Below are 12,247 nucleotides of genomic sequence, written 5' to 3' on the forward strand. Positions count from 1 at the left end.
CCCACCCTGCTTGTTTTTCTCTCTCCAGCCCACGGGGTTTGTGCTCCTGGGCTGAGATTTGGATCATTTGTCCTTGGTGCCCAGCTGGAGCAGGAATTGTTTTGTGTCCCTGCTCTGTGCACAGAGCTCAGCATCCCCTGATGTGAGCCCAGAGCCACACACAAAAGCAGCACAGAACCTGAAAAATAGAAAAGCTCAAACCTGAGGCATCAGCACAACCATGACTCAGCTGCCAAGCTTGATCCAGCTGGGATCAGACACTGCTGCCCCAGCTGAGGGGAACATTTCAGTGCAGCTCTGACCCCTCTGCTGATTTCCAACCCTTTTATCAGTCTCTAATGCCATTTATCCACGCCTGGGCTGGAGCCCTGACCCTGCTGAGCAGGACTCTATTTATACATTCAAATTTACTTTTTGAATCCAATGGAAAGCTTATCATCATAATTACAGGCTGGATTTAGAGGCACAGATTAGCTGCCACTGCCTGCATCTGCCTCTTCTCCCTGCTGCTAAAGGCATCCTGGGGCACAGCTGCTCAGTGCCCTGCCCTGGATTCCCTCAGGGACAGGCTGGGGACCACTCCCTGCCCTTCCCTAAATCATGAGCACCCTCTCCTGTCACTATAGGACACAAAGATGTGCACACACCGCTGTTCTCAAGGTGGAAAAAAAAGGGAATTATTTATTTGCTGACTCCAACGCTCATAGATTTCCAAAAGTGACAGTGGATTGGAGGGTGACAGTGCCACCTCTCCAGTGACACTGGACAAACCAGAATTAGGCCAGGTTTATTAAACCTGGTTATTCCTGCACCAAGGAATAACCAGAATTAGGCCAGGTTTATTAAATCTGGTTATTCCTACTCCAAGGAATAACCAGAATTAGGCTGGTTTATTAAATCTGGTTATTCCTGCACCAAAGAATAACCAGAATTAGGCTGGTTTATTAAATATGAATTAGGCTGTTTTATTAAACCTGGTTATTCCTGCACCAAGGAATAACCAGAATTAGGCCAGGTTTATTAAATCTGGTTATTCCTGCACCAAGGAATAACCAGAATTAGGCTGGTTTATTAAATCTGGTTGGTCTTGCTCCAAAGAATAACCAGAATTAGGCTGGTTTATTAAATCTGGTTATTCCTGCACCAAAGAATAACCAGAATTAGGCTGGTTTATTAAATATGAATTAGGCTGTTTTATTAAACCTGGTTTTTCCTGCACCAAGGAATAACCAGAATTAGGCCAGGTTTATTAAATCTGGTTATTCCTGCTCCAAGGAATAACCAGAATTAGGCCAGGTTTATTAAATCTGGTTGTTCCTGCTCCAAAGAATAACCAGAATTAGGCTGGTTTATTAAATATGAATTAGGCTGTTTTATTAAACCTGGTTATTCCTGCTCCAAGAAATAACCAGAATTAGGCCAGGTTTGGTCAGATGAGACCTAAAATTTCATTTAGACCTCAGTTCCTGAGGTATCCTGAAATCTGTTGCAGCTGGGAGGTGGAAGGAGGAGGGGATCCAACCCCATCCTGACACAGCTTTCCAAGCAGAGGGATTCAGCAGGGATGTCTCAATTTAATGAATATATCATTTGTACAATGATATATTCAATATATCCAATGATATATCAATTTCCACAAGCCTCAGTGGAGATTTTTTAAAATAAAACCTGTTGTGGGTTGAAATCCAAGCCAGTAGGGAAGGGAAAGGCAAGGACAGCATTTTTATTTTTAAAGGATAATGTAAAATGCATAAATTGCTGAAACAGGTGTTTTTGTCCTGCCCACCCAAAACTCCAAGCTGCATTTGTTTTTATGTGACACCCTGGATTTACATACCCTAACAAGCTGAAAACGTGGTGTTGGATTATAATCTGTGTTTTAGTGAAAAGTTTGGAAGGAAGAAAAAATACATATTTTCAAGACTTGTAAAGAATTTTTTAAAAAATAATTTTTATACTATTTTCTACCATTTTATTCTTGACTTTTCTATAATTTTAGTCTAGACTTCCATTTAATTTTAGTCTTGACCTTTCTACAATTTTATTCCTGACTTTTCTATAATTTTCACTGCTTTCCCTTTTCTGCCCTGTTTGACAGAACTGGCAGAAGAGGCACTAAATATAGAGCACACCAAACCAGAGCCCCTTGAGGTCACCACCTCAGAAACCTCCTGATTATTGAGATTTGAGACAAACCTGGCTGCTGCTGCTGCCCAGGACTCACCAGCTCCACAATCCTGCTTGCCCTCAGCTAATTAGCAGAATTTAATTGATGTGCGATAGGAAAGGATGGATTTCTGTGGCTGAGCAGCACGGGATCTTTATGGCAGGGCTGCATCTCACCCCAGGGCACAGAGGTTACTTGGAGAAATAACTCTGGGTTATTTCTCTGCTCTTTTTTGAAGCCTTTTAATATTGTGAAAGGGGGCAGTGGCTGTTGGATCTGGGAGGGTGAATGTCACCTCTGAGAAAAGTTCCCTGAATTTCTGTGGGATCCTTCCCATGCGCTCACAGAATTCAAGACAGCCCAGAAATCCCTTTTTTCCCCCTTTTCCCATTTTTGATACTTGCACTGCCTTCACTTCAGCTGGAAAGGTGGAAGCAGATCAAAAGTTGTTATTTGTCTCTGTTTACGCCTAAAGCAAGACAGCTTTGGTTGCTGCAGGTGATTCAGGATTCCTCTGGGATGGAAACAGAGGGAATTCCATCCTGCCTTCTGCAGGAGAGTCTGGCAAGAGATGCCTCTGCTTTAATAAAAACCCCTCAGCTGACTGAAAAAAAAAAAAAAAAGAGAAGGAAAGCTTTAAAGGAAAAATAAAGTGAACAGAAGCATGGAGCAGCTCAAATTCACATTCTGCATTTCAAAATTATAATTTGAAGGGCCCCTGTCTGCAGGATTTGGGGAAAGCAGTGGCACAGCTGGAGCAGGGAAGCAAATAATTCCATGGGAGAGGGAAGAATGCCCCAACTTTTGCCTTCAGAGGCTGTGCTGGTGAAGATTTGGGCTCCTGGGGCTCCTTTTTCCCTCTGTTCTGGCCCATCCCAGCTCTGAACCAGGTGGGAATTGGGCTCTGGGAGCAGCAGTGGGACACAGAGGATGTGGATCCCCCCATGGATCCTCTTCTCCACATTCTGACCATGGTCACTCCTGTCAGCAAGACACACCAAAGGATGAAAAGCAATTAGGGAAGCCCTGATTTATCCTGGATCCAATACTGGAGCTTTATTAGAGCATTTATCTCCAATTCTCCAAGGCTTTCTCCCAGTGCTCTCTGGAGTTCATTTGTGCCCTCCTCACCCTCCCTGCTGGCAGGGACAGCAGGCTGTGATCTCAGGACCCTGCTGGCTCTGCTGTTTACCTGCAGAGTTGTAACATTTCCACACAGTTGGAGCGTGCTGGCATTTATTGCTGCCTCATTAAGCACTGGGATGAAATCCTGCTGCAGCCCCTGCCCTGGGTGTTTAACAGGTCAGGGCTGCCAGGATTGCAGGGCCTGTGATGCCTTAGAATTTGAATTTTATATTTTTCATTTATTTGTAACCCTGCAGTTCTTCAGTGTGTAACTCTAAACTCCATGGACAGTGGGAGCTGCTGCTTTCCCATTTGGGGCAGACACAACAATTCCTCTCCCGGCCTGGCAATCAAGGACACCTCAGAGCCTCAGGCCCTGAGATGGAAACAAAAGGGAGTTGGGGGCAGCAAACTTGGGGTGAATGACTTCATTAGCTGGAGCTGTAATTGGAAGATGAGCCCCCAATATGTCCTGCAGAGCTTCCCCTGCACCTCCTCAGGAACCGTGGCCTTGCTGGCACTGCTGTCACCCCTGGGCCCTGCAGGGACAGGGGCAGCTCAGTGCCATTGGCCAGGTCATCCCTGGTGCCTCAGGGTTCTGCTTTTTATATTTTCATCTATTTGTAACCCTGTAATTCTTCAGTGTATAACTAAACTCCATGTACAGTGGGACCTGCTGCTTCCCCATTTGGGGCAGACACAACAATTCCTCTCCAGGCCTGGCAATCAAGGGCACCTCACTGCCTCAGGCCCTGAGATGGAAACAAAAGTGAATTTGGGGCAGCAAACTTGGGGTGAATGACTTCATTAGCTGGAGCTGTAATTGGAAGATGAACCCCCAATATGTCCTGCAGAGCTTCCCCTGCACCTCCTCAGGAACCGTGGCCTTGCTGGCACTGCTGTCACCCCTGGGCCCTGCAGGGACAGGGGCAGCTCAGTGCCATTGGCCAGGTCATCCCTGGTGCCTCAGGGTTCTGCTTTTTATATTTTCATCTATTTGTAATCCTGCAATTCTTCAGTGTGTAACTCTAAACTCCATGGACAGTGGGAGCTGCTGCTTCCCCATTTGGGGCAGACACAACAATTCCTCTCCAGGCCTGGCAATCAAGGACACCTCACTGCCTCAGGCCCTGAAATGGAAACAAAAGTAAATTTGGGGCAGCAAACTTGGGGTGAATGACTTCATTAGCTGGAGCTGTAATTGGAAGATGAGCCCCCAATATGCAAATGGAACAAACTGATAAAAGTGTCAAAACCCGTGACCCCCTGTACATTTTGGGTGGGCTTTGTCTGCCCTAAATGTACCTGAAGGCCCTTCAATAAACAAAACTGCTTTTTATTCCCTTAATTCTGCCTGGCCTCTGTTTTTAGGTAGCCCAAAAGGCATCACCTGTCCCCTGCAATTGTCCCTGACAGATTTTCTGTTGAATTATCTCCAGGTATGCACTGATTAAACATCTTCAGAACCTCTGGACAAAAAGACTGTGTGAGATTCATGAATCCATGCAAATCAGAAGGAGCTGTGTCAGCCCAGCTCCCCCGGGAATCCCTGGAGCTCAGCATGTTGTGACAGCTCTGGCTGAGGCAGAGGCGCAGCTTTGTGGGGATAATGAGAGCTCTTTCATCCCCAGTGGCCTTCCCTGGGAGCCACCCTCCTGCTCAGGGCTGTGCTCTCATCAGGCAGGAATGGAACCACTGGGAGAGAGCAGGGAAAAGGAGATGGGAGCAGCATTGGCATGTCTGGTCCCTCCTTTTTGTCCTCTGCAGGAATCGTGCCATGCTGCTGCTGTGCCACCCCATTGATGCCTTAGAGGGGCACCTCGAACAGAGGCTGGGCAGAGTTAGAGAATAAAATGGGTTTTTATTAAAGGCCTTCAGTAGCTACACCTTGGGCAGTGCAAAGCCTTGCAGAGGTGAGAATTTGAGGGGCTTTGAGAATTTTCTATAAATTCGTTTCCCACACAGAGGCTACACCCAAGATGGACGATGGTCACCAGTTTTTGGGGCAGAAGTAAGTTTGATCTATTTGCATAAATAAATTAATATAAATGTTCTATAAATTCATTTCCCTCACAGAGGCTACATCCAAGATGGACGATGGTTGTGTGTTTTTGGGGCAGATATCAGTTTGGTCTATTTGCACAGACCAGATCTGTAATTGTCCAATACACCCAAGATGGACAATGGTCACCAGTTTTTGGTCTGTTTGCATATCAAGGGTTAATTGTCCAATTAACCCAAAATGGACAATGGTCACCAGTTATTGGGGCAGATATAAGTTTGGTCTATTTGCATATCAGGGGTTAATTGTCCAATTAACCCAAGATGGACAATGGTCATGAGTTTTTGGGGCAGATATAAATTTGGTCTGTTTGCATATCAGGGGTTAATTGTCCAATTACAGCTTCAGGTAATGAAGTCACATTCCCCCAGTTTGCTCCGCTCAAATTCATTTTTGTTTATATTTTTGGGGTCTGAGGTCCTTGGGTCTCAGGCCTGGATTGTTCTGCCTGCCCAAACTGTGAGGAGAGCTTGCTGACCCTCTGTGTGGAGCTCAGAGTCCTGCACTGATGCAGCACAGGAGCTGAAAAATACAAAAGCTAAACTAAAGTTTTAGCAAAAAAGTTTTAGCTAAAAAGTTTTAGCTAAAGAGCTAAAACTTAAGGCATCACCATATGTGACAATGTCACTGCTCCAGAAAGAATAAAACAGTCCTGTTATGTCCTGTGTTGGACAGGACACAACTTGGACACACTTGGATGTTTTGCTACACATTAAAACCATTTGCATGTGCTTGAGGTATTTAATTAATTAATTAATTAACTAATTAATTAGGTGGTGCTTGAAAGCCTCACACGCTCCGAGTCTGGCATGTTTCCTCCCATGGATATTTTCATGTCACTGGATTGGTTTGGATGGTTTGGATGGTGCTGGGTGCTTAAGAGGAACCTGCCCAGCATTTTCACAGCTGACTTTATCTACTCTGAAGGCTGGTGGAGTTTTGCTGACGCCCAGCTCATCATCCAAGGGAAAGTCTGTGACCTGAGCATTTGGGATCTGCCTCCTGCTGCTCTGCCCCCAGCTCAGGAGGGACATGGAGAGAGTCCAGAGCAGGCACAAAGGTGATCAGAGGGATGGAGAACCTCTCCTGTGAGGAAGGGCTGAGAGTTGGCTCCTGGGTGATTTTATTGCAGCATTCCAGGGCCTAAAGGGGATCCAGGAGAGCTGGAGAGGAACTGGGGACAAAGGATGGAGTGACGGGACACAGGGAATGGCTTTAAATTGCCAGAGGGCAGGGTTGGATGGGATATTGGGAAGGAATTGTTCCCTGGGAGGGTGGGCAGGCCTTGGCATAGGGTGCCCACCCTGGATCCCTGGCAGTGCCCAAGGCCAGGCTGGACAGTGGAAGTGTCCCTGCCATGGCAGGAGGTGAAACAAGATCACCTTTAACGTCCCTTCCAACCCAAACCATTCTGTGACTATTTCCAGCAGTGCTGTGAGAGCCCAGGAGCTGCCCAGAAAGGAGCCCTGAGCTGTGAGATTTGTGCCAAAAACCACCCACACTCCACCCCGAGCCCTGCCTGCCCCCAGCACGAGACACACGCAGTTCCAGCAGGGGAGATCCTGTCTCTGATAGGAGATGACCACATTCCTTCCTTGAAATTTGTCTCCTGCACGTATCAAACCCCATTAACAAACAGCCACAATCTGTGCCCTGGGGAGCAGAGCAGGCTGCTTTTCTTTTTCTTGGCTGGCTCAGCTCGTGCTGGAGTTGTGGGACTTTTCATCTGTGCACTCAGAGGAGCGGAGGAAAAGTAGGATGATAAATTGTGGAAAAAAAAGAACTCGCTGGCTTTGCTCAGAACCTCTGGCCCGCAGCTCCTCCTCTCGCTGTACTCCTTCCAGCACCCCAGAATTCCCTGCCTCCCTGCATGTTATGGCACCTTTGGGATGTGTTAGTCATAAGAATGAAGCTACTGGTGCTTTGCAGGGATATTTTCACTCTGGCTCTGACAGGAGAGCTCTGACACAGCCCTGCTGTCGGCAGCACTCGCTCGCCGATGCCTCCTGAGATCCCAGCCCGCTCCAAAACTCCAAAAAAAAAGGGGAGAAACGGCCAATTTTTATTTCCTCAGGTATGCTGGAGGTCCTTCTGCTGTTCTGGGGTGGTGTGGGGTGGAGGTGGGGTGGAAGCAGGAGTGGTGGCTCAGAGGGGAGCTTTGTGCTGTCCTGTCCAGCCCCGGCTCTGTCCTTTCTCCTCTGAGCAGAGGCTGGGGGGACTTTGCTTCTCTCTCTTGAGCCCCTGAGGGTTCTTTTGTGCCCTGCGAAAACCCACATTCATCCTCTCAGCCTGGGGATCCTCCTTGGCGCTGTGGATGCTCCATGGGATTCCTTTCCTTGGGACCCAGAGCCCTCCAGGGGCTGAGCAAAGGCAGCTCCAGGAGTTGGCACCAAATCTCCTCCAATGGTGCCCCTAAAACCCGACCTGGGCTTGGGCTGAGCCTAAATTCGCCTTCTTTGAGCTCATTTGGATCTGTAATTGCAGATAATTAACTTCTCCTGGCAGGGCAGCTGATAAGTGAGAGCTTCCCTGACTTTCTGGACATTTGCCCCTGAGGGCAAGAGTCCTGTCAGGCTCTTTCCATCTCAAAGGGGCCAATCTGGAGCCATTTCAGCAAATATTCCAAAAAGTGAGGGCAATCCCAACCCTCTGACTGTCTGCTTTTGCATACAAGTGTAGAATTCCTGGTCTATCCCAGCAGGTTTAGTGGCGGCCCTGGTTTGGAAAACTTTTCCTGGGCATTTTAGGCCCAGTTCAGTAAAAAGCAATGATTGGTCAAAAATGATCGGATATTTTTATCAAATATTTTCCACCTGGCTTTTTATCAAGCAGTGCATCAGCAGAAGGTGAGGAAGACTTAAAATCCCAAAGGATTTAAATTAAAATATTCAGGTATTATAGGTGTATTCAGACCTTTCATGCTCAGAGTGATTTCCTAATGTTTTTCACATAACCTCACAATTTTTGTCCCCTTGTTTCCATCCTAAATAATATGATAATATTATAATGATATTGTAATATCATAATAATATCATAATATATAATGATAATATCATAATAATGTGCATATTATGGATATGATGGAAAAAAGGGGACAAAAATGGTATTAAGCAAAACTTTTCCAGCCTCTCCACATTAAATATTCTCACACTGAAGAGGCTGTGGCATAGAGAACAAGCTTTTAAATATTTCTCTCCTTCAGACAGAGAACTGGGGGACAAAAATACATTAAAACAGCAAAGTGCAGTGGTTAGAAAAGGTTTTGTTGAATGAAATGTCATTTTTTTTGGTTTTGCCCTTAGGGAACAATGAGAAAATTTCTCTTTCTGAGCCTATCTCCTTCTGAAATGAGCTCCAGGAGTGGTCACAACCTGCCATAAAAATGCCATGTGCAAGAGAATATATTTAATACGGGGCAGGCAGAATGGAACGATACAATCTGTTTGGGCTTTGAAGGTAAATGTTTAGACTTTTTTCCCCTTTGAAATAATCTGGGAGAGATGCTGGTTGGCTCAGTTGGGAAATGAAATCACGGAGGATTTATGCCATTAATGACAGGCTATGATGTCAAAGACATTTGGCCCGTGGCCATAACCTTTTGTGTGGCTCTGCTTGACTCTTATAAATAAACAGCCCCGCTCAGCTGCTGCCTGCAGAGGAGTCCCCAGCACTTGGGAGCCCTGAAAAGCAGCATTAAAAAAAAAATTGAGGTAAAAGATCAAGGGGAAGGAGCTTTCTGCCCTCAGCATCTCTGGGTTCTGCAGCAGGGCCTGGGTAATGTTTAAAGCAACAGCACCAAAACTGATTTGGTTTTATGAAACTCTGCTGGCTCCTGTTGATTTGTAATTAATCAAAAGCCCATGCACGTGGTCAGTAGTGTCCATCTCTATGGGCTTTGCTCCTTCTGTCCCGTTTGTGGTACAAAAAAGCAGATTTTGCTTGGGTTTTAGAGCCACTTCAGTGGCACCTCAGCTTAGCCCAGGTGGGAGAGGTGCCAGGGCAGTGCCCAGGCAGGAGAGGTGCAAATCCCACTGAGGGGGGACGGGCGTGGGGGCATCGGGGGGTGGGAGGGTCAGCGCGGATGGACACGAGAGATCTCTGCAGCCAGGGCTTGGAACTTGGGGTTTATTGCAAAGGGCCTGGGGGCAGGGCCCTGCTGGGAGCTGCCAGCACAGCTCAGAGCAGGCTGAGAGAAGAGAGGGGAGAGAGGATGAGAGAGAGAGAGGATGAGAGGGTAAGGGAGTGAGGTTCCCGTTACAATACCATAAATCTTCTTCTGTGTTGAATATTCCAATTCTCACTAACCAATCTAGTCCAAGATACAAATCCTACAGCATTTACATACAGCCTATAAGAATCATTACATTACCGGACTGTGTTACATTTTAAACCCTAAAATTTCCTCTTTGGGCCCCTTCTGCCAAGCTGTAGGGTCTGCTCTGAGCCTTGGGCCTGTCTGCAAGCAGAGGGTGTTGTTCCATCAAAAGGGGATCACCTTCAGCTGGCCACACCATTGTTTTCCAGTTGTTCAGTAACTGAGGGATCTCAAAGCTTGCTTTCATTTCAATTTCACTTAGAGTTTCCATATTCTCAAAATCTTTTGCCAGGCAATCATATTGATAAGGCTTTCCTGTTTCACCTTTCCCAACAGACAGGGAATTCCTGACCCCTGTGCCCCTCTCCTGTGCTCCAAACCTGTCCCCTGGAGGCACCCACAGCCACAATTCCCATCACACCTGGGCAGGTCAGGCCCAGGACTCACCTGCAGCCATCTCAGCTCCCTGCTGTCATCATTGGGGTGATTTTTCTCTTCCCACAGAGCTGTTTTCCTTCGGGGTTTGTCCCTGGGGCTTTTGTTACTGATGGTTCTCCAGGGGCCACTCCCTCAGCTGGGTCACTGACTGATTGCCACCGCTTTGAATGCCACCCTGGAGGGATGCAGGGCCTTTGGTGACCACAATCAGCAGCACCCTGGTGGCCAAGGGGTCTGGGAAGGTCTGAGCTGAGCTCTGTGCCCTGCAGGGTTTTGGTTCCTAAACCCCTGGTGGTGCCAGCAGGTCCCACCTGCGCTGTGGGACCCAGCTCCAGTCCAGCCCTGGGGTTTGGGGGAGCACCTGGCAGGACTGAGCAGCTCCCAGGGCCACAGGGGTGGCCTGAAGGTGGCTCAGGACTGCTGGGACGGCTCTGCACAAAGCCAGAGGGGCAAGGACGGCCTGAAGGGTTGTGCCAGAGCTCAGCCACAGCCACCAGGACTTCAAATATTTTCCCTTCTCCCCTTTCTTCCACTGAACAAAGCAAAGAAAAACATCAAGAAGGCAGAAAATGCTTTTTTGGGGGGGTCTGTGCATCCCAAATTCAATCACTTCTGTCACCTGCAGGCTGCAAACCTCCCCAGGGAAACCCACAGAACCATGGAGTGGTTTGAGGTGGCAGGGACGTTAAAGTTCATCCATTCAAGTGCATCCCCCTGATTTAGGATCTGGTTTTCCCTTTGGGGTGGAAGGGACCCTCAAGCTCATCCATTTAAGTGCATCCCCCAGATTTAGGATCTCGTTTTTTCCCTTTGTGTTGAAATGGACCTTAAAGTTCATTCATTCAAGTGCATCCCCCTGGTTTAGGATCTGGTTTTCCCTTTGGAAAAAGAGAAAGGACCTTAAAGTTGGAAGGGACCTTAAAGCTCATCCATTCAAGCGCATCCCCTGATTTGGGATCTGTTTTTTTCCCTTTGGGGTGGAAGGGACCTTAAATTTCATCCATTCAAGTGCATCCCCCTGGTTTAGGATCTGGTTTTTCCCTTTGGGTTGAAATGGACTTTAAAGCTCATCCATTCAAGTGCATCCCCCTGATTTAGGGTCACGTTTTTTCCTTTTGGGGTGGAAGGGACCTTAAAGCTCATCCATTCAAGTGCATCCTCTTGGTTTAGGATCTGGTTTTTCCCTTTGGAAAAAGAGAAAGGACCTTAAAGTTGGAAGGGACCTTAAAGCTCATCCATTCAAGTGCATCCCCCTGGTTTAGGATCTGGTTTTTCCCTTTCCCTTCTCTCCTGGTACCTCTTTTCCACCCTTTTCTTGTCTCTGACCACAGACAGTTGGGCGTTGAGTCCTGGATGTCACGGAGTGACTTTGGCACAACTCCCAGGCCCTGTCTGGGGCTCAGAGGGTTCCAAACCAAGAGCCTGGACCAGGAATGGGTCAGGTCCCTTTGTCCTGGCCAGGAGCACACTGCCCTGCCAGGTGTCCTATTAACATTCTGCTCTTAATTAGCCGACACCACTAATTAGCACCAATGTGCAAAACGCAGCGGACTATTGAGCAGAAAACATCTAAATTTGGGCAGATTTGTACCCTGTGGATACTGTTTATTTTTAATTTCAAGTCCCTTCAACAGAAACATCTTCTCCCCCAGGAGTGGAGCCTCCTGGGCAGGGTTGCAGGGCAGAATAAGAAAAGAACTTTAACCCGTGCTGTAAACCATTTATTAATATTGAATAAGCCCCTGCCTTCTTTCAACACAAATAAAATATTACTGCTCTCCAAGATGAAATATGCTGAAATGGAGCAAAGATTTCTATTTTTCCAAAACAAACAGTCTTCAAGTGAGGTCTTTTTGCAATTCTTTTAGAGATCTTTTTGTGGATTGGACGGGGGCCTAAAAATAATGTAGATTTGAAGCTCTGACAGCACCAATAATTACAGTGCTGTAAGTCAGCTCAAGAACCCCACTTTCCTCTGGGTACCAGGGCTCCCTTTTTCTCCTGGATGTTTAGAGCATTTTAATGTATTCTGGTTGAACATTTAAACCTCAATCACCAGCTCCTCTGGAGAAAAAACACTCTTGTATTTTTAGGACTGGGAAAAGGACAGAGGGAACTTGTTTCTCCCTATTAAAGCCGT

The sequence above is a fragment of the Molothrus ater genome, chromosome 19 (assembly GCF_012460135.2).
Source record: "Molothrus ater isolate BHLD 08-10-18 breed brown headed cowbird chromosome 19, BPBGC_Mater_1.1, whole genome shotgun sequence".
Classification (NCBI taxonomy): domain Eukaryota; kingdom Metazoa; phylum Chordata; class Aves; order Passeriformes; family Icteridae; genus Molothrus; species Molothrus ater.